At 53.8% G+C, this 20,242-nt stretch overlaps 1 long non-coding RNA gene across 1 annotated transcript in view; it reads left to right on the forward strand.

The window, feature by feature from the left end:
- LOC117801487 overlaps positions 1-20,242 on the forward strand; it is a 118,491-nt gene that overhangs the window by 87,827 nt on the left and 10,422 nt on the right. Inside the window, exons 3-6 of the long non-coding RNA XR_004624045.1 lie at positions 9,054-9,126; positions 10,259-10,463; positions 13,798-13,840; positions 14,139-14,193. This is a non-coding gene — a long non-coding RNA (uncharacterized LOC117801487). The remainder of the gene's footprint in view (positions 1-9,053; positions 9,127-10,258; positions 10,464-13,797; positions 13,841-14,138; positions 14,194-20,242) is intronic.

A 20,242-nucleotide genomic window follows, 5' to 3' on the forward strand; every position in this document is an offset into this window, starting at 1 on the left:
TATTTCAAGGCTGACCCTGCAGAGACCTGTCTGTCTGCCTGTCAGTCTGGTCCAGAAAGAAGAGCTCCCATCCCCCCTTGCCCAGTTCTGGTAGAATCACCAAATGGCCTGAGGAGTCCATGGCGGTTCCTGAGCCTGGGGTCTGCGAGCTGTGGGTTCTGCTTGTGAGGCTGAGCAGGGATGGAGTCGCCAGCACAACAGAGGCCGTGCGAGGTGCCCAACGCCTGTGTGTGTCCAGGCCACAGAAAGCACATGCAGTCCACTTGGGGCCAAACTCACTGGCCACTTCTCTTCCCCAGGGCCTTCGTCCCATGTCTGTAGCCGCAGGGGCCTGGAGGGGGCCACTAAAGGATATGGAGACAGGAGGTCAATTTCAAAATATAGCATGATAGTAATATTGGCAAAAGCTGTCTCTTACTGGGTGCTTACTCCGTGTTGGCCTATGGGGAAGCTCTGTAAGTGTTTAATTCAAAGAAAATCTTCACAACTATCTAGGAGGTGAACATTATTTTTATCCCCACTCCCCAGAGAAAGAAACTGAGGCTCAGCTATGTTAAGTCACCTGCCTGTATTCACACCGAGGCCATGTGCTTCCACAGCTTGCGCTTTGAACCCCTGCAGACCGCCCCCCCCAGACAGCTCCTGCTGTGGGACCCTGGGAGATGGAAGGGATGGAGCTGGGTGCTCCTGGCTCTCCCCCCAAGGCCTGGGACAGACTTCCAGAGAGCAAGAAGCACTTCCAGTCCCACATGGACCTAAGGATGCCCCTGCCTCCACCAACACCCTCCGAGAAAGCCGTTAATTGGTTACGCTTGTAGCCAATGGGGGGGTGACCTAAATTTAGGCTACCTTCCTGGGCTGTGGATGGGAACATGGTGGGGGGGCCAGTGAGGGGCTGGCCAGGGTCCACTTGTGTCTCATCGGCCCTGTCCTACAAGCAGCAGGACCCCCCTGGCAGGCTGTGGAGGTGCACAAAGACCACCCCGCCCCGTCTCTGTGTGGGTGCACTGGGCTGCTGTGTTCCTGTGGCGCCGGTGGGTGCGTGACGATGGCAGCTCCCACCCGGCAGAGCGGCAGAGCCGTGAACAGAAGGGGCGAGCTGCCGGCAGCTTTAAATAGCTCCTCGCTGTATCTCACTTGCTGAAGCCCCACCCCCCCCAAGTCTGGCTGCCCTAGGGAGGGACTGCATGAGCCCCAGAAATGAGGCCAAGACAGAGGGGCTCAGCCCCCCCCGCCAAATCAGAAACACCCTCTCATCACGGAAATGCCTGCCAAACACCACCTGTTCATCACTATGCCTAAGAGGCACAGCCCACTTTTTGTCTTGGGGGTCCAGGAAATCTCCTAAGGGACTGTGTACTGTCAGGGGACAGGCTCTGTCTGGGCCTGTATCTTGGCTGCAGGGACACAGCAGGCAGATTTTCATTCAGGCCCTCCCTTAAGGCGGCCCGGGGGGGCGGGGTGGGGGGCTGTGTGCATTGGTCCCACCCCTGTGACTCTAAGAAGCAGCTTGCCACCCCCTGCTCTTGAGAGAAGTCAGTGTTGACCTCCTTGCTCATCAGCTCACCTCCTCATTTTAACCTACACCTGTCTACACTCTACACACAGACCTTGAAGATCTGACCCTGCAGCCATCTCCCTCATCGCTCAATCCCCCCCCACACCCGTCACTTCAGCCATCGGACCTTCCTTCTGCTGCCCAAACATGCCCAGCTCATTCCTACCTCAGGACCTTTGTAGCTGCTGTTCCCTTCCCCCTGGGAGTGCTGTTGTGTGAGAAATGCTCCTCTTCGGTTACATGTGAGTGATTGGCTGATGAACCCCTGTCTAGCCCACCAAACAATGAGCTCCAGAAGACAGGGACTATGTATTCTTTCTACTTATTATTGATCCCTAGGGCCCCACACAGTGCCTATGACAGAGAAAGGTCTCAGTAAGTATTTGTAGATAGAGAACCTGACCAAGCCCTCAATGTAGGCAAACAGCCTCGTGGGCCAGGAAAAAAAGCACTGGACATAGAGTCTGCAGCTCGGGCCTCAAGCCCCTGCTCAGCCACTGCCTGTGCGGGCACAACCTCGGAGCACTTTCTCCCTTCTGGGCCTCAGTCTGCTTGAGTGCATGGAAGAAAGTGGCTCTGAGCCTGAATGGTGGCCTCTTCTCCTGCAGCCTCAGAGCCAGAATGGAGCAGAATGCTTGCAGGTCCCTAGGGAAACCCCCTATAAATCTGCCTCCCCACAGGGGCCTGGAGGAGGGCGGTGGCAGAGACTTGGCCCAGAGCTTGTAAGAGGCAGCACATGACTCAGCCCTGGGAAGGAAGCATCCATCACCCTGGGCAGGCAGCAAGGGAAGAGAAGCAGGGGAGGGACAGCGTGGGAGTGAGGGAGTGAGGGAAGGAGGAGGCGCGGCTCTCGGCCCCTCTGCTCCTGCTACCACTTCTCAGGCCTGGGACCCATTAGCAGACATGGGAGACTCTAAGCACAGGGAGGGGGAAACCTGAGAAGAAAGCAGAGTGGGATGAGGGGTGGGGGGTCAAATTCTATGAAACCATGCAGGATATAGAAGATGTGGCCCTGAACTACTTGTAAATCCTGAGGCTAATTACACAAATTCCTCCCCCACATCCACTTATCTGGCTTCTTCTCAGCTCAAATGTCATTTCAACAGAGAGGCCTTCCCAGATCAGCCGTCTGTCCCCCACCCTTCCATCACCTCTTTATTGTCCTCAGAGCTCCACGACTCTTTGGAATCACTGTAATGATTTGTCTCCTGCCTTATGGTCATCTCCCCACAGCCTCCTGGGATGTGGGCTCCTTGAGGACAGCAGCCTGCCTATCTTGCGCACTGTTTTCCCACTAAGGCCTAGAACAGCGCCTGGCACAGAGCTACCGCTTATGATGTGCTGGGAAATGTTTTAAAGATTTTATTATTTTTTATTTGACAGTGAGAGAACACAAGCAGGGGGAATGGCAGAGGGAGAGGAAGGGGGAGAAGCAGGCTCCCTGCTGAGTAAGGAGCCCGGGGCTTCATCCCAGGACCCTGGGATCATGACCTGAGTGGAAGGCAGACACTTAACCGACTGAGCCACCCAGGTGCCCCAGCTGGAAACCATTTTAGATGACTTATATTATTCCATCATATCCTGATCTTTGAAAGAGGCAATAAAATTATTTCTCATTTTTCAGATGGAAACACTAAAGACAGAAAGATAAGTGACTTGTTCAAAGGCCACACAGCTAGAAAGTGGTAGAGCCCCTATTTGGACCCAAGTCTGTTTGACCACAAAGCTCAGAATATTTCGAATGTGGGAGAAAAAGGGCTGTTGGAAACAGTGGGGCCGGGGGGTGGGGGAGGAGTGTTAACCCAAACCTCCCAAGTTACTGATAAAGAAATGTTAGCCCAGAACAAGGAGATCCCTTATGAAGTTAGAGTTACTTAATTTAGGATTTCTAAAGGGAAGTCCTGCTTGACACAGCTGCTGTCCAACTTCGGGAATTTGTTACCCTCAAGGGGTCTTCGCAAGCTGAAAATAGAAAGGAGTTCAGAAAGGGTTGCATGGAATTAATGGATGACGGGTCCCCAGTGGTAATTAAAGGAAGTGAGAGATGCTGGGGTTCGGGCTTAGACATTTGAGGTCAGCATCACTGCTGGGGACTGCCATAGTCTCCACCAAATGGGTCCCGGGTGCCCCAGCAGAGAGAGCGGCAGGCGGGGAAGCGCGGGGAACATACATGATCTCAACTTCCCAACTTCCTCTGGCAGGATTTGGCCTATTCCTCCCCCTGCCCCCTTCTTTCTACCTCCCCCACCCCATATCCCCAGGCCCAGCTGGGCTGTTAGGGGCTGGGTGTCTTGGCTTGCTGACTCACTCACCTGCCCAAGATGGGCAATTTGCATATGTTCTGGTTTTCTGAGTGTTTTCTTTGTTACCTTTTTTTTTTTTTAAAGAAAAAGCTATTTTTGCGAGGTCTTCATTACTCCCTATTCATACTCCTTCCATTTGTTTGCCTTGTTAAATACAAAACTCAACAAGCAGCTTACTTTTTCATTTGTTTCAGATTCTTAATGGATCTCATGCCCACATCCCTTTCTTCAGGTTAGCCTAGGGTGGGAGAGGCCCCCATGCCCCCCTCCTCCCTGAGCACTGGGCATCCCCAGTCCTTAGTGACTTTCCTCCATCCTGCCCCCATAGATGCCTATGGGATCACCGCTCTCATTATCCTGCTGCCAGGACCTCCCCACATCTCCTTCCCTTCTCTCCTCCACCCGGAGTGTCTCCCTTCTCTTCTCTTGCCCCTCCCCCTCCCCCTCTACCTTCCTCCCTTACTCCTCTCAGTCTTCCCACCCTCCTGTGGTTTCCTACTCTCTGCTTCCCCTATTTCTTCCTTATGCCCTGTCCTTCCCCACCCCTATCTTTACCCTCCCCTTCCCATCCCTTCCCTCTCCTCCCCCTGCAATGCCCTCACGCCCCAGAGCTACCCTAAGAACTTCCAGGGCTCACCCCACCCCACCTCCCACTCTCCCTTTTTGAAACATAAAATATTTGGGCCGAGCTCCAAATTGTGCTGCATCACTGGCTGCTCCTGCAGGTGGGTACTGCCTCTCTTGGCTCTCAGATGATAATTCATTTCCCCCCAGCCCTGCATAGCCCTCCTTAAACTGCTTAATCCCTGAAAATTCACTTCCTTGAAGCCCAACAGCAATGGCTCCTGGAGGGGTGGAGTGGGGAAAGGTCCCTAGGACTCCAAGTCCCCAGAGTAGTGGAGCCAGGATTGGGTCCTTCTTTCAGCCACTTTGAGGTATCAGGACTGAGGCCAGCAACTCTCAGCAGGTCCCACTCCCAACCTACTTTACAGAGGCTGTGGCAGGGACAGTGGGCCTCACTTAGCCCCCTCAGCTTCCCCAGGCAGGGGGTCCTGTGGCCACCCAGGAAGTGAGCAGCCCTGGGGTTCCTTGGGTGGCATAGGCATCGGGTTTCTCCCTGGGCCTTTTCTTTCCTGGCCTCTGGCGGGGACAGCAGTTGAAATGCTCACACAGACACGTTACACGTATGTACATGTGGCCCCCACAGCCCACGCGCCCATTCACAGGTCTCTACACTCTCTACACATTAGAGCAGGGCATCTCACACTTGGGTGCTCCAGAGCCATCCAAAAAGCTCATTAGAGCCCCAGGCTCCACATCTGGAGCCATTTCTGATTCAGTAGGTCTGAGGTGGGGCTTAAGAAGGCGCACTTTAAGCTGCTGCCACTGCTGGTCTGCGTAGCACTCTTTGAGAACCAGTGCTCTAGGGATGTCCACACGCGCACACACAAGAGGGCACACATTCACGCCCAGAAGCTTGTGCCAAACAGCAAGGGCGAGGCAGCTGGGAGAACTGGAAGCTAGGAGCTGAGCCCGGGGATCACTTGGCCCAAGAACACCGATTCCCAGGGTCACTCTCTCTCACTGTCTCTTGGCTCTTGCTCTTTCTCCATCAGTCTCTGCATTCCTGCATATCTCTCCCCCAGTCCCCCCACTCTCCGTCCCTGCAGCATCCTAGCCCCAGCTAGGCCCTGCAGGCTCCACGCGGCTGCCCAGCAACTCTGCACACATGAGCTCATCCATCTCCATCACCCTACGAGTGAGTGGCAGGCAGGTGAGAGAAGATTACAGAAGAACAGGCTCAGCTCCCCACTCACAGGGAGCTCACTCACAGGAAGCTCGCTCACCGTGAGAACGCAGCCAATTATTCCCCCCCCCCGCCCCGTTCTGGGGAGTAATCATTAATGCCACCGGAAATTCTAAACAAGCGATTAAATCATTACTGCGGAAGGCACAGTGAGCTTGTGCCACCATTAGGCGTCCCTGGTACTGTTGGTCTGGGGAAGACTTACCTGGAAGGGGGGGAAGATAGGGAGAGATAGGAATTTTCTCACCCCTGCAGCCAGTCTGGCAGGGGCCAGCCCCAAAACCATTGTCCTCACTCTGGGCTGCACACCCAACTACTAGCCCCCGAACTCAGACCCCGCCAATGATGGAGGCTCTCTTCCAGGAGGCTGATGAATCTATTCATTTAAGGACAAATATTTACTGAGCACCTACTATGTTCCAGGCAGTATTCTAGGACCTTCGGAGATACTGGTAAATAAGACAGATGAGGTCCCTGTCCTCATGGAGTTCATAGTCTAGTGGGGAAGGCACACATTCAAAAAATGAATAAATTACTAAGAAAATAATCCCAAATTGTGGCAAGTGCTGAGTAGCAAATAAACAGGATGGTGGGCGTTTGAGTGGAGTATCTACTTGGAGGACCTCACAGGCCACCCACACTCTGACAGGATTGGCCTGCAGTCTGTGCCCATCTCTTGGGCCTGCAGATCATGTTTTGTATGAACATCTGCGACATCTGAGCAGCCCTCTTCCTACTCTGAGTCCCCACCATGCTATCTTTGGAAAGAACACAAGTATCTTATAACAGCTACTGTTTTTGAGCACTTACTATGTGCCAGGCATTGCACGAAGCAACTGATGGTCATTACATCATTTCACCTGCAGAACAGTGACAATGTTGTGAAGTGGGTGTTTTTAATCCCCATTTGACAGACAAAGAAAGGGAGACCTGGCAGGTTTGAGCCACTTAGCAAAGACACACAGGAGGTAACTAGGAGGTTGAACTGAGGTCTGTCTGAGTCCCGAGCAGAGGCATTTAACCCCCGCTGCATCCTACCTCCCAGGAGAAACATGAGAGGTCAGTGTGGGCTTTGCAGGATCGATTTCAGGCCTGAGAGACCTCGAAGCCTGGGGTCCCTGTGGACACAGGGCTATGCTGGGCTGGCTACTGGTTACTAAATTATAAGATGAAGGGGCTCACCTTCCACATCTCCAAAATGCAGCCCAGAGGCAGGAAGCAGTGACGGCCAGCTATAGGGTCTCACTAGCCCAGGGACTTTAGGACAGTCCCCTTTGGCTTCCCAGCCGTGGGTCTCTATCATGGAGAGACCATGGATCCTACCTCCTGGCTGCCCCCAGACTCCTGCAGTCTTGGGGGAGGGAGGCCCTTTCTTCAGGACCACCAACCTCCTGCACCTGTGGCCAGGCCACACTCCCCAGGGCTGGTGGGGCAGCCAGAGGCAGACAGGACCAGAACCTGGGTCTGTGGTGACTAATCGGCTGGTGCTTGGGAGGCCCTGGTGAATTATTCACACAGATTCTGTGAATTATTCAAGTTGTTATTATTTATTTTTTAGATGAGCCTGCGGCAGAGCCTCCAGGCCCATGTTCAAAGGATGACATAACTCCTGACTCTTGATCGCCTGTGTCTGTGGAGAATGAGTCAGGCTTCTCTCCAGCCTCACCCAGGAGTGCCAAAGAGCAGGCTGAGGGCAGGGAGCTGCTGCCTTCAGGGCAGACTCCTGCAGAGCCCCAATCCTAACCCCAATTATAGAATTAATAGTTACCGCTTCCTGGGTTTCACTATGCTCCGGGACTGTGCTTTCCACGTTCAGGCTCAAGTGAACAGCACAACCATCCTAGGGAGACTATTATAACCCCATTTTAGAGATGATGGAACTGAACGTCAGCGATGTGAGGTCCCTTGTCCGAGGTCACTAGTAGTAATTGGGATTCTAGCCCAGGGCGTGGACTCTAAACCCAGGGGCTGCCATGGTACCTATATGCCAGTGGGTGTTGTGCCTGCCCCGGTCCCAACCAAACCCCTGTGCTGTCCTAACTGCACCCCCACTGCCACCCCAGGCTTCAAACCTCGCTGAGGGCAGGCCACGCCCCCTGCCTCCAATGCTTTCCAAGGAGCCTTCCGCATCTCCATGGCAACAGGATCCTGAGCAGCCAGAGCTGAGTACCTGTGAGGAGCGGAGGTGGCCTTTGCCTGCGGAGCCCCCCAGGTTTACCAGGCTCTGAGCAAGTGTGACTCAGGGTCCCCCAGCCACCCCCCAGTTTCATCACACGCCCCCTCCAGCTCCAGACATCGAGCACTCCTCCCTCACAGAGCTCTCACAGCAAAAGCGACCCAGCCTCCCTGCCTCCTTCAGCTAACTCTCCTGCTGCCTTACCTCCATCCCTCGAGCTGCAGCCTCAGTCCTTGTCCCTGAGGAATCTCCTTTCCCCTCCTCCCATAGCTGCCATCCGGGGGAGACACAGCAGGCACAGCAGACATGTGGACTCAGCCCTGGGGACATCCTGAGGGCTCCTTGTCAAGGTGACCAGAGTCTCAAGGAGACATCCACCTGTCCTGGAGGGACATCTTTATCTTCCTACCACCTCATTCATTCATTCATTCATTCACTCATTCATTCCATAAATACTTATTGGATGTCCAGTATGTGGCAACTACAGTTCTGGGTGCTCAGGAAGTGGCCAAGAGCAGCAGGGCCTCCGGGTAGGGGCCTTTCCCCTCCTGGTGTAGCCTGGGCCCCTCTCCCAGGACCTGCCTCTCCTGATGTGAAAGAAACAAAACCACAGGCAGCCTGGATTGCAGCCTGGCTCTACTAGACCCTGGCCCTCTGGGTGACATTGGGCCAGCAGCTCCCCGCCTCTGCCTCCCCCCCACTTTTTTTAAAAAAGATTTTATTTATTTGAGAGAGAGAACACATGAGGGGAGCATGGGGTGGGTGCGGTGCAGAGGGAGAAGCAGACTCCCCGCTGAGCAGGGAGCCCGACCCGATCCCCAGACCCTGGGATCATCATGACCTGAGCCGAAGGCAGACAATTAACCAACTGAGCCACCCAAGCACCCTGCCTTTCCCCTTTTTAAAAGAAGGGAGTGGGACCAGAATCTGCTTTCTAAGGCCTCGCCAGCCCTTCTTTTCTCAGGTGTCAGTAACTCAATAACAAAGACAACATCATCATTTCTATCCCACAGCTGTGAAAGTCAGAGCTCTGGGCCTGCTTCATCTCAGGTGGACTTAATAGTTGTTCTCTTCCTGGCTCTGTGCGTTTTAAAGGGGAGTCTTGGGATGGCTCTGCTGATTTCCATTGCCAGAGAGCCTTGGGAGCTGGGGAGGAAAGGAAACAAATGATTGTAGAATGCCTGTGCTTTCCTTGCAAATGTTCCACAGGAATCTGTGTGGAGGTGGATGTGATTATCCCCATTTTACAGACCACGACACTAGGACCCAGGCCACACAGCCGGTAAGTAGCAGGGCCACGATGTGAACTCTGGTCCACTCAGGGCCCTGCTCCTGCTGCCACACTGGTTGTATCTCTAGCTTCAGCCAGGCCCTGGGGCCGGAGTGCAGCTTCCTCTCCCAGAGCCTGTGCTGGAGCTGGGGAGGAAGACCTTTGCACTGGGACTACCCCTAAGGGGTTGGGGGTTGCCGATTTCCACCTTCTCCACCGGAGGGGAGACCCTTGGGCCCAGCTATGCTGAGTCATTCAGGGACCAGGAAATCCAGGTTCATATTTACCCCAAGGCAGCCGCCTCGGCAGGTTTGTGGCTGTACCTCCCCAGTTTGGGGCTGTTTTATCTCAAAGCACCTGCCTGGGAGGCAGGTGAAAAGGGGCCACAGAGCTGGGGGCCATCCTGTGTCCTTGGGCACCCACACCTGTAGCCCAGTTCATAATCTCATGGCGGCAGGGGGCACTCTCTCCACTTCAGCCAGCCTGGACCTTTAACCCTGGGTCCTCTGACTACCAGCGTCGGAATCCAGGGCTTGTTAACACTGCCAAGCTGTACATTGCTACAGACCTCCAGAACTGGGGGGGGGAATGCGTTCCCCCCGCCCCCCTGGGAAGGAATGTGTGTGGCACAGGTCATCTCCAAGCTTCTCCCTCCAGTTCAGAAGTGCTGGGCGGAGCCTCAAAGCCTGGGCTCTGGAACAAACCTGAGTTTGAATGCTGGGGCTGACAGTGAGGCAGCCTTGGGCACCTACTTCATCTCTCTGACCTCTGTTTACCCGTTTGCAAACTAGGGATGATACAGGGGGTTGTGAGGATTACACCAGATGACTTAGAGTGTTCTCTAAGTGGAAAGGCCACTCAGGATGAATGTGAATGTCGCACCCTCCCCTCCCCCTCCTCTCTGAGCTGAGGCTGGGCCTGGGGCTGCGGCTCTGGGAGGACCGAACTAGTCCAGCAGGTTCTCGGGGCCTCACAGCTGGAGTGTATCTGATGGCAGTTTCTAAATAGAACTCACCTTCAAACCCCAGTCACCTGTCCCTGTTGACCCCTTAAGGCTTCAGGAGGAAGCCATCTTTCGCAGTGAAGTGGTGGGGCCCCTGCTGGAGCCCCTGAGGTCACAGTCAGAAATGCTTGGTGGTTTCAGGGGCAGAAGATTCGGGGTGGTGACCTGGGGCCTCGGAGTGACTGCCGTCCACCCTGGGGAGCTCCCTTCAGGGAGAACCTGCTTCTTGGAAGTTCGCAACTCCTCACGCCCCTCACCCATCCCTGGCTGAGGCCAGGCAGTGCTACAGTTCTGTCTACGGATAACAGACCCCTGGCTTAGTCTTTAGCCTAAAGCCATGGAGCTGGTAAGTGGAGGAGCTGGGATGTGAACCCAGAGCTGCATGATGCCCAAGTCTGTTTATGCCCCGAATGTGATACCACTTCCCTCAATCATCATCATCATCATGGTTTCCTGAGCGCTGGGTGAGGGCTGGGGTCTGAACTAAGCCCTCTACAGGCTTTTTCCTCACTTAACTTTCCCAATAGCCCTCTGAGATAGATTCTGTTAGTGTTCTTATCTTACAGAGAAGGAAACTGCCACTCAGAAAGTCTAAGGCTCTCAGTTACCGAGCTTGGCTCTTTGCCTGTTGTATCTGGGGTCCTGGGAAAGCACCCCTCCCTACTTAATCTTCCACGATTGTTCTTCACCTCCAAGGCACCCCCGCCTCACTACCCGCCTGTGTCTCTACCCTTCCTTCTATTTGAGGGACTCCTGACCCAACCCGTGTCCACATCCTGGCCCTTCTGACCCTGAGCGCAGAGTGTAGAGGTGTGCCCCCACCCCCAATTCCAAACAGCCTACTGCCCCTCCTGCTGCTTCCATGTCCCCTAGGAATTCGCCCCTAATTGCATCTCAGGCTGGGAGGCTATTAGCCTGTGATTGCTTCCCCAGCGCCTGCCTCTCCCCCTGGGTACCCACTCTCAGCTTTCCCAGGGGGGCTTAAGATGACGTAAATTGCCAGTCCAAGGCCTGGCCGGCTTGGCTCCCCAGAACCCCGTCACCCAGTTCTAAGTGGGCTCCTCCCTAGGGAGCTGGGTCCCCTCACTGTGGGACAGCAGGAAGGGGTTCCCCACCAGTCAAGCACACACACCCGTAAGTGTTGCTGCTGGGGGGATCCTCAGACTGAACCCTCTCCCCATTGCCTGCCCCTGTGCACTCCTGATCCGCCTCCCCCACCCCCGGACTCCTGAGCCACCCTAGGAGGGAAGAGCTCAGTAGTTAGAACACCTGAGTTCTTTTCCTGGCTCAGACACACTCTCTGCGAACTTGGACAAGTCCTTTCCATTGTCTGGGCCTCAAAAATAGGAGGTTTATCTTGGTGATCTCTAACTGGATTCTAGACTGAAAGGTAATACTGTTTTGCTAACTCCTGGAGTTTTTCTTCCACTATTATCTAATCAGTGCTAGTCATGGGGCCAGGCGTTAAGGATTCTAGAAAGGCAAGTTCCCGCCCTCACAGAGCTTGCAGCCTTGACAGGGAATAGGCCAGACAGTTGCTATACAGAGTGATCAGAGCTGGGACAAGGGAACCACAGGCTGTGGGGGTTGGGGAGGGAGGCCCTGGGGCCCAAAGGTGGAATCTTTTCTAGCTTAGAGGGGTGGTCTGAGAAAATTTGCTTCAGGATTTCAGAGACCTAAAGAATGAGGAAGAAGGATAGCGTGTGGGGCTAGACCAAAAAAGGGAACAACAGTGGGAGGAAACCTAGAGGCTTTAAGGGGAAGGAATGTCAATGTAGAGGCCAGAAGGGTGGACAGAGGTCCTGTCAGTCATGTTTGAAAGCTTGGCCTTGACTCTGAGGACACTGAGGAGGTGTAGAAAGATTTAGGGCCGGGGCTGATATAGCTGCCATACAAAGGAAAGATTGGGGGCCAGAGGTGAGGGCTGGTGACCTTCCAGGAGGCTCCTAACCAACTGTCTTACCTCCCCTACAAGCGGGAACAACCTCTCCTGTCTCCGGTACAAAGGGAAGCAAGACTTTCCTCCTTCCTCAACTTTTTCCCCAAATAGTCTCCCTCTCCCCCAGAACACACACACACACACAGCCAGACCTGCTGTATATCCCCTCAGGGGGAAGGTCAGAGGTTGGGGACGCACCAGACTCACCAGAGCCGTGAACCCTAGAAAAGAGCTAGAACGGAAGGTGTCTGAAAATCTAATGACTAGCTGAAGCTCCAGGAAGGAGAACCTTCTGTCACTGACAGCACAGCAGTATCCCTGCCCTGTCGCCTACGGTGAACCACTGCCTGAGCCAGGGAGACTGAAGCTGGGAGTATCTTCTCTTCCCCTGCAGTCCCTCTTTCCCCCCTTCCTATGCCTGCTCCTCTTCTGGACACTCAGGGGCCCTGCCTCCCATCCTCCCGTTTCCCTGGGCTCATCCTGGAGCGTGGAACACTGTGTGTGTGTGTGCGCGCGCGCGCGCGCGCGTGCATGCATGCACATGCGCACAGACACAGGCTAGAGGGTGTGGTGTGTGTTTGTGAAGCCCTGCCATGGGGCCACCACCAGGAAGAATGCCTAAGGGCTGCTCAAGTCTCGAAAGGGATTTCTGGAGGATTCAGAGATTAGAGAATTAAACTTCAGGCAGCAGCCTCTGTTGAGCCTGGAATCCTTGTGGCCCCAGCTGCATAAAGCATTGAGTTGGGCCAGGCTGGGGTGACCTGCTCTGAGCCTAGTCTCTCTCAGGCATCTTCCTAGATAGGGACCTGGGCCACATAAATCCCCCACCCGGGGCCCAGACATGCAGGGTGCCATTCTCCCCTTGGTCCTCGTGCTTCTACTAGCCCCCACCTCCAGCAGGTGGGGGTGCTCAAGCCACACTCCAGCCTCCCATCATCTCCAACCCCCTGACTGTCCCACCGTGCCGGCCCTGAGCAGGATTGCCTCTGTAATGCACATTTCCACGTTTCTCCATTGCCACAGCCTTCCCTGGCCCAGGCCCCATCCACATTCTTGCTCATCTCCCCATGTGGGTCCTTGTCTTGCTCCCATCTGGTTCCCACACTGCAGCCAGATAGATGTTTCTCTAAGAAAACTCAGGTCACTCCTTTCCTCAGTGTCCTTTAGTGGCTTCACATTGCCCTCAGGATAAAAACCAAACTCCCCCTCATGGCTCACAAGGTCAGGTTCACCCAGCTGGCCTCTGCTCCTGATGGCCCCTCAGCACCACCGAGGAAGGAGCACTCAGTGAGGAGCTCTCACCTCCTGGCCTTTGCCCTGACAGTTTCCACCCTCAGTCCCTCCTACTTACCATTTCCATGCAAACTGCTCCTCATTCCTCAGCTCTCAATACAAGTCAGCTCCTGCCAGACCCTCCGATCTCACACAGGCACCCCCTTTGGGTTCCCATAGCCCCCCAGAACTTTGGCTGTCATAGCTCCGACCACACTGTACCGGAAAGGCCTGTTTAACATCCTCATCAGCCACACTTCACTGTATCCATAATCACTCCTTGTACTCCAACTGGATGAAGGGAGGAACAAGGTGAGAGAAAGGATGGTGGGTACCACATTGCAGGATTCAAGTGCGAAAGACTCTATAACCACTGGTATGCTTGTAACAATAGCGGCAGCTCTTATTTGCCCGGTACCCACTCCATACCAGGCACTATGCTAATAAACATCTCCTTTCCTTCCCCCAGTGACCTTGAGAGGAGCATTACTGCTATCATCCCCATTTTACAGGTAAGGAAACTGAAGCACAGATAAATTAAGTTATCCAAGGACATACAGGCGGAAGATGGTATAGGCTAAACTTTCCTAAATGCTAGGATAGGGGGTCACACGGCAGTCCTGAAGAAGAGCTCACCAGAGCCCTCCTCCTCCCTGCCAAGCCAGGAGAAGTTCTGCTTCCCCAGCCATGGAGTATGAAGTTCCTGAGTCCCTAAGGGGAAAATGTGTTAGCCCATTCTGGAACATCCCCAGAGATGTAAAAGAAGCCAGCCCCTCAGGACACCACTGTTCCCATTCACATGTCTTTCAGAAGCAGGAGAAGTCTAGGAAGTCTAGAGCACATCCCCTCATCATCAGGGCAGAAGGTAAGGTGCTGAATTTAATAGCAAAGTAAATTTGGCTTGAGAGGAAATGAGATTTCTTGGTCAAGGTGAGTGTGTCTGGGAGAGCCAGGAATGGGATGAAGTGGGGAGGATGGGGGCATTTTGGGGGGGCTGCAAAATGGGGGAGTGCAGTTCTGGAATTATTAGAATGTTGATTATGTCCTCTTGATTGTTAATGAAATTCTTCACCTTGGATTTCTGGACCAGGGGGAAAGCTCCCAGAGCTCATTTTCCTGCTGATGAGAGCAAGAGAGAGGGCAGGAGGGGCCAGAAGCCTCTTGGCTTAGGCAGAAATTAAATTCCACCTAAACAAATGGGACTGAACAAGACCGGCCACTGCCATTTGGAGGCAGAGTCTTGGACTGACCCAAGGTCCCCCATGGAAATGGGATGGAGACTCCTGGGTGATGAGTGGCCCAGGGGCCCCACTCACGCAGCAGAGTGTAGCTCCCAGAATAACAATTGCTAACATTATTGAGCACCATCCGTGTAGCCCAAGCTAAAGAATGGACATATATTGTGCCGCTGAATTCTAACAGCCCTTGGGGGTGGGTCCTATGATTGTACCCATTTTGTAGATGAGGACACTGAGGCACAAAAAGGACAAAACCTTGTCCAAGGTCCTGTAGAAGGTAAATGGAGGCACCAGGCACCAGCCCAGGCAGTCTGACACCAGTGCCTGTCCTGAGAGCTGCCGGATGTCCAACTCTACACGTCCTTTACTATCTTGCAGAGCCTCAGCTGCCCCATCTATAATATGCAGCCAATCATAGTTGTCACCATAAAGGGCTGTTGTTGGGAGTCAGTGAAATTAAAATAATTAAATTAAGAACAAGTCACCCCAGGAATAGTATTCCCTTTGGCTCTTTGCTCCTGATATGGGTAGGTGTCCCTTCTTATCCAGCTAACTGAGCACGCATGATGTGTAGGCACTGTTGTAGGCACAGGGGATGTAAGCTGTGAACAAAATAGACAAAGTCCCCACCCTGTGGAGCTGACATTTAAAGAGGGGAGGTAGACCACAAGCAAGGTACATAAGTACATTATAACCTATGTTAGAAATGAGAAATGCCATAGAACACAAGCAAGCAGCAACGGGAGGACGGAGATGCTGGTGGGGGAGGACTGCAGTGCAAATAGGGTGGTCAGAGAAGGCCTCGCAGAGAAAGTGACTTGGAGCAAAGACTCAAAAGGAGTGAAGGAGTGAGCAAACACATAGATGGGGGAAGAGCATTCCAGGGAGAGGGAATGGCAAGTACAAAGTGCGAAGGCACTGCAGTGGGACCCTAGCCAGCAAGTTCCTGGAACAGCAAGCAGGCTGGAGTAACCGGGTTAGCAAAGGTAAAGCAGTAGGAATTAGAGACACAACTTAGTGGGGAGATTGTAGGGCCTCGTGGGCCTTTGTAAGAACTAGCTTTTATCGGAGTGAGACAAGAATCCACCAGAGGGTTTTAGGCATGACGTGATTTATGTTTTAAAGGTCTCACTCTGGCTGTGGTGTTGAGAACAGAGGATAGGGAGTTGAGGACAAAAGCAGAGACAAGAGGTAGCAGGCAGCTGCAGTAATCCAGGAGGCTTAGTGCAGGGGTTGGCAGTGGACTTGGTGGGAGGAGGTCTGACTCGGGACATATTGCAGAGGTAAGCCGGCGGGATGAGCTGATGGACCAAATGTAGGGGCATGTGAGGAAGAGGGCGATCACAGATGATTCCAAGGGTTTTACCTTCTCTGTCTCTAAATTCCCTAAAGATGATCTCCTCTTTAATGTCCAGCTCCATCCTCCTGAGTCCCCTGAAATGCCCTCAGCTTGTGGGGCTTTATTTAACACCTGCTACTTCCCACCCCTGTCTCTTTGCACTGCCTGGGAATGTGCCTTATGGAGCCCAGGCTTGAGGACCCTCGGCGCATAGACATTGACCCAGAGCATACATCTGCCTCGTGGCCCTCTAGGGCCCCCCAAGTCGTTACTCAGCTCAAGGGGTTCCATCGTATCTGCTGTCCACCTCGGCAGCGCCTGAGGTCCCTGGCTCCTCCCAACTTTGTTGTTCTCTTCTCTCAATCCCTGGCACTGGCCCTGCTCCCTGCCACAAGGTTCTGCTCTTCCTAGTCAGCCGGCCGCCTCCCACGCTTCCCCTAGATCTCAGGTGGTGCATCCCCCACCCCGTGCGGCGCCCAGCCAGGCAACCTGCCACTCTAGATGAAGCCCCCATTCCAGCCCTGACCACAGGGGCAAGTTCGTCCGGACTTGTGTGATGATTTGATGAAAGCCTGTCACCCCACTTGACTGTAACCTCCACAAGGGCAGGGGCCCACCTGTTTCCCCAGAAGCAGGCAATTCACTAAAAGAGACATTCAGTGGATTTGACATGGAGCCTTAGGCTTTTGGTAAATTAACTTTCATTGACCAAAATCCTCCAGCTGCTAGGTAAATGCCCGGCACATAGCAGGTGTTTGACACATATTTATTGAAGGAATGAATCAGTCAATGAGAGTTCTCCTGGAAGACTGTGGACATGTGACAAATTTTCCAAGCCTCAGTTTCCCCATATGTAATGATGGGAATAAGAATATCTACTTCATGAGTTGTGAGGATTAAAAAACATAAAGCGGGGCGCCTGGGTGGCACAGCGGTTAAGCGTCTGCCTTCGGCTCAGGGCGTGATCCTGGCGTTGTGGGATTGAGCCCCACATCAGGCTCTTCCGCTACAAGCCTGCTTCTTCCTCTCCCACTCCCCCTGCTTGTGTTCCCTCTCTCGCTGGCTGTCTCTATCTCTGTCAAATAAATAAATCTTTAAAAAAATAAAAATAAATAAAAAACATAAAGCATGAGCCATGCCTCACACTAGTAGCTGCTCAATAATCGTTCCCCTGATGCAGGTTCAGACAATTACCACCATACAAATCCCCCATGCTTCCCCGCCCCTCCCCCACCCCAACCTGTCCTCCCTTCCCCAGCCTCTGCCCCTCCCCTCCCCTCTCAAGGACTCCCCATGGTGGAATCACCACAGCCTCCAAACACTCCCCTTCTCCCCCAAGTTCCCCAAATTTGCCACTGGTTACATATTGATCCTGTTTAACTTTCCCAATGGGTGATAAACACGAAATTAAAATGACTTCCTGGAATATTAATGTAGTAAATGGCCCTATTAAAAGAAAGAAAATACAGCTGAGAAAATTCACTTTGATGTAGCGTTTCTGCAGGAGGCTCATTTATCTGCAGCTCAGACTCTCAAAATGAGATTCTGAAGGTTTCTCTGATGTCTCTTATTTTTCCCTCACCCAGAATTTAAACAGAAAATAGAATCACAAGCTGGTGTCATAAAAACGCTGGCCTTTTCCCTTCTCAACTGAAAAGCAAACGAAAACAGGGCCAGGTAGATGTCAGTCTCTGCAAACTCCGGTCTGAGCCCTGCACCCGCCTTTCCCTGTTGCTCCTGCTTCTGGCCCACAGGAGCCTGGTCCAGGCTGCCAGGCTCACCTCCAAGGGGCCGTGGGGTGCTCGAGGCCGGCACTGCTGCTGCTGAACTCAGGAATGGGGAGCGAGCACCGAGCACCACAGGAGGCCATGTCCCAGGGTTGGCCAATACTCAGATTTGGGTGGACTGCAAATCTTGGCACTGTCACTTATTAGCTATGTGTTGTCAGGCACCTTTCTGAGTATCTGTAAGATGAAGGTTCTAGTACCTAACTCACGGGAAAGTTGGAAAGCTTGACTGAGAAAATCTATTTGACGTGTGGGGAGTTGCTCAGGGTCGCTCTTGTCTGTTGCTATGATTACAAGTAATAGTTTGTGTTGTTATTACAACCGATCATTCAGGCCTGGGCTGAGACATCACCTCCTCCAAGAAGCTTTCCCTAGGCTGGGTGATGTGCTTCCGTTGAATGGCCACCGCCCTGAGCTTCCTTCCCCCTTCCCAGGGCTGGTTACTCCCCTGTGGTTCCCAGCAACCTGCTGCTCCGTGAGGCCTGACTGGGGTCTTGCTCATGATTATGTCCCAGGGGAGTGTGGTAGAACTTGAATGTCTTGGATTCAGAGCCAAGGTGCTGGTAGCTGATGACCCTGCCACCTGGCATGTCTACAGATCTGTGTCATGACATGGGCTCCTTCCATGCAGCCGCCAGAGCTCAGTGCCCAGCTTGGAGCTGGCTGCCCATCCATCTCCCTCAGACCTGGGCTCCCTTGTCTGCACCTTCCCTGGGTTTCATCTGAAATCTCTGGAGCTCACTCCTTCTTCCCTGGCCTCAGGGAGGTAGCAGGCAGAGCAATTCAAACCAAGGTCTTCTGGGATTAACTCTCTCCTCCCTTCTCTCATCTGTTCCCCTGCTTCCCCCTCTCCTCAGCAGCTTCTGCTGAGATCCTGGGTCTCCTTTACCTGGACTTGGCCCTTTGAGCAGGGAGAGGGGGCTGCATGCCCTCTGCCTAGGCGGAGCTCCTCTGGTTGCCCTCCAGGGTGCACCCCTGACATCCCTAGCAAGGGGCAAAGCCACAGTCCTGCCCCCTGCACTTCAGACCCTTCCCTGCTGCTAGAGGGACGGAGGACCCCGTGCCCAGACCCGGAGGGCTGCCCATTCCCTCCCAGCCAGCCAGGGGCCTGTCACATCCTTCTCAACCACTCCCATTCTAGACCCAGCCCCTCTCTCTCCCCTGCCACTCATATGTAACACACACACACACACACAGTCAAACAACCCATGTCCTCCACAGCAACAGCAATGAAGAAAGAAGAGGAACCCTGTGGACTAGGGGCGGGGGGGGGGGGGCCNGGGGGGGGGGGGGGGGGGGGGGGGGGCGCGGCTGGGGTCTGTGAAAGATCAGCTTGCGTGCTGGGGGCACTGTCCGCCCAAGACCCCTCCCCAGCCAGCCCAAGGCCCCCCAGCAGGAAAATGAGAAGCTGGAGCAGAGGGGTTGATTTGGGGAAAAGCAGCAGCTGCTGGAAACAGTGAGGGCGGGCCCCAGGGCAAGAGCTGCTCCTGCTGAGATAATGATGGTGAGGGATGCTGGGGTGGGGGCCACCCGCACACCACCCCCAAGACAGCAGCCCCTTCCCCCCCCCCCGCCCCGAAAGCCCTCATGTGCAGGCAAGTTATCTGTTTGGGCATGCACGCACACATGTACACACACACACACACACACACACACACACACAGAGAAAGAAGCACCATAACCACCTGGGCATAAGACACAGTCCCTTACACACAATTATCCCAGCACTGCCATTGCTCTCTGAGTATAAACCCATTCAAAGGCACAAGCTGCAGGCAGCCCTGGTGCTCAGAAGCCTGTAACACACATACACACGTGCACACACAGGTGCAGCTACACCTTTCCACTGTCCTTGTGTCAGGTCTGACAGCAAGCCAGGGTGACCCCATCACTGTACAAAGACAGAGGATGCCTCCTTGTGAGAGTGAGCCTGTGAGAGGGGACCCAGAGTGGAGGGGCTGGGCCCTCCTGCCAGAGCTCAAGCGATGGACCAGGGCTGTCTCTAGATCTTCTTGGGACTTCTTCCTTCTGGAGGCTCCATGTCCCATTTCAAACATGAGAAAGCACAGCTGGATCCCACATTACATATCATTTCTATGTAACCATATGAGCTGAGCAGCTTTGTGGGCGGCATTATGTTACATTTTGTAGACATAGAATTAAGCATTTATTACTTGTAGTCTCTTCATGTGAATTATGTTCATATTTGAGGTCATTGATATTTTTCAGCAGAACCCTCAAAAGCCTTTGGATCCTCGGTCTTGGGGCTCTGGCGTGTGGGTAGGCATGTGTGGGCCCTGGTGAAGAGAGAGTGGGCATGGAGTAGAGGACTGCCCAGCCTGTCCTTGGTGGCAGCTAGCATGGATAGACCAGGGATTCATGCACGGGAGGCCCTCTTAGTCTGGGACCCGACTTGAGCACTGTCAGTTCCTATCTCTTGGAGCCAGAGGGAAAGCCGGGTAAGGTCTGGGCCCAGCAGCCTCCACACTGAGCTGCACTTTACTAACCTGCAGACACCTGCTGCAGACCATGCCTGGACGGCTGTGTGCA

The sequence above is a fragment of the Ailuropoda melanoleuca genome, chromosome 3 (assembly GCF_002007445.2).
Source record: "Ailuropoda melanoleuca isolate Jingjing chromosome 3, ASM200744v2, whole genome shotgun sequence".
Taxonomy (NCBI): domain Eukaryota; kingdom Metazoa; phylum Chordata; class Mammalia; order Carnivora; family Ursidae; genus Ailuropoda; species Ailuropoda melanoleuca.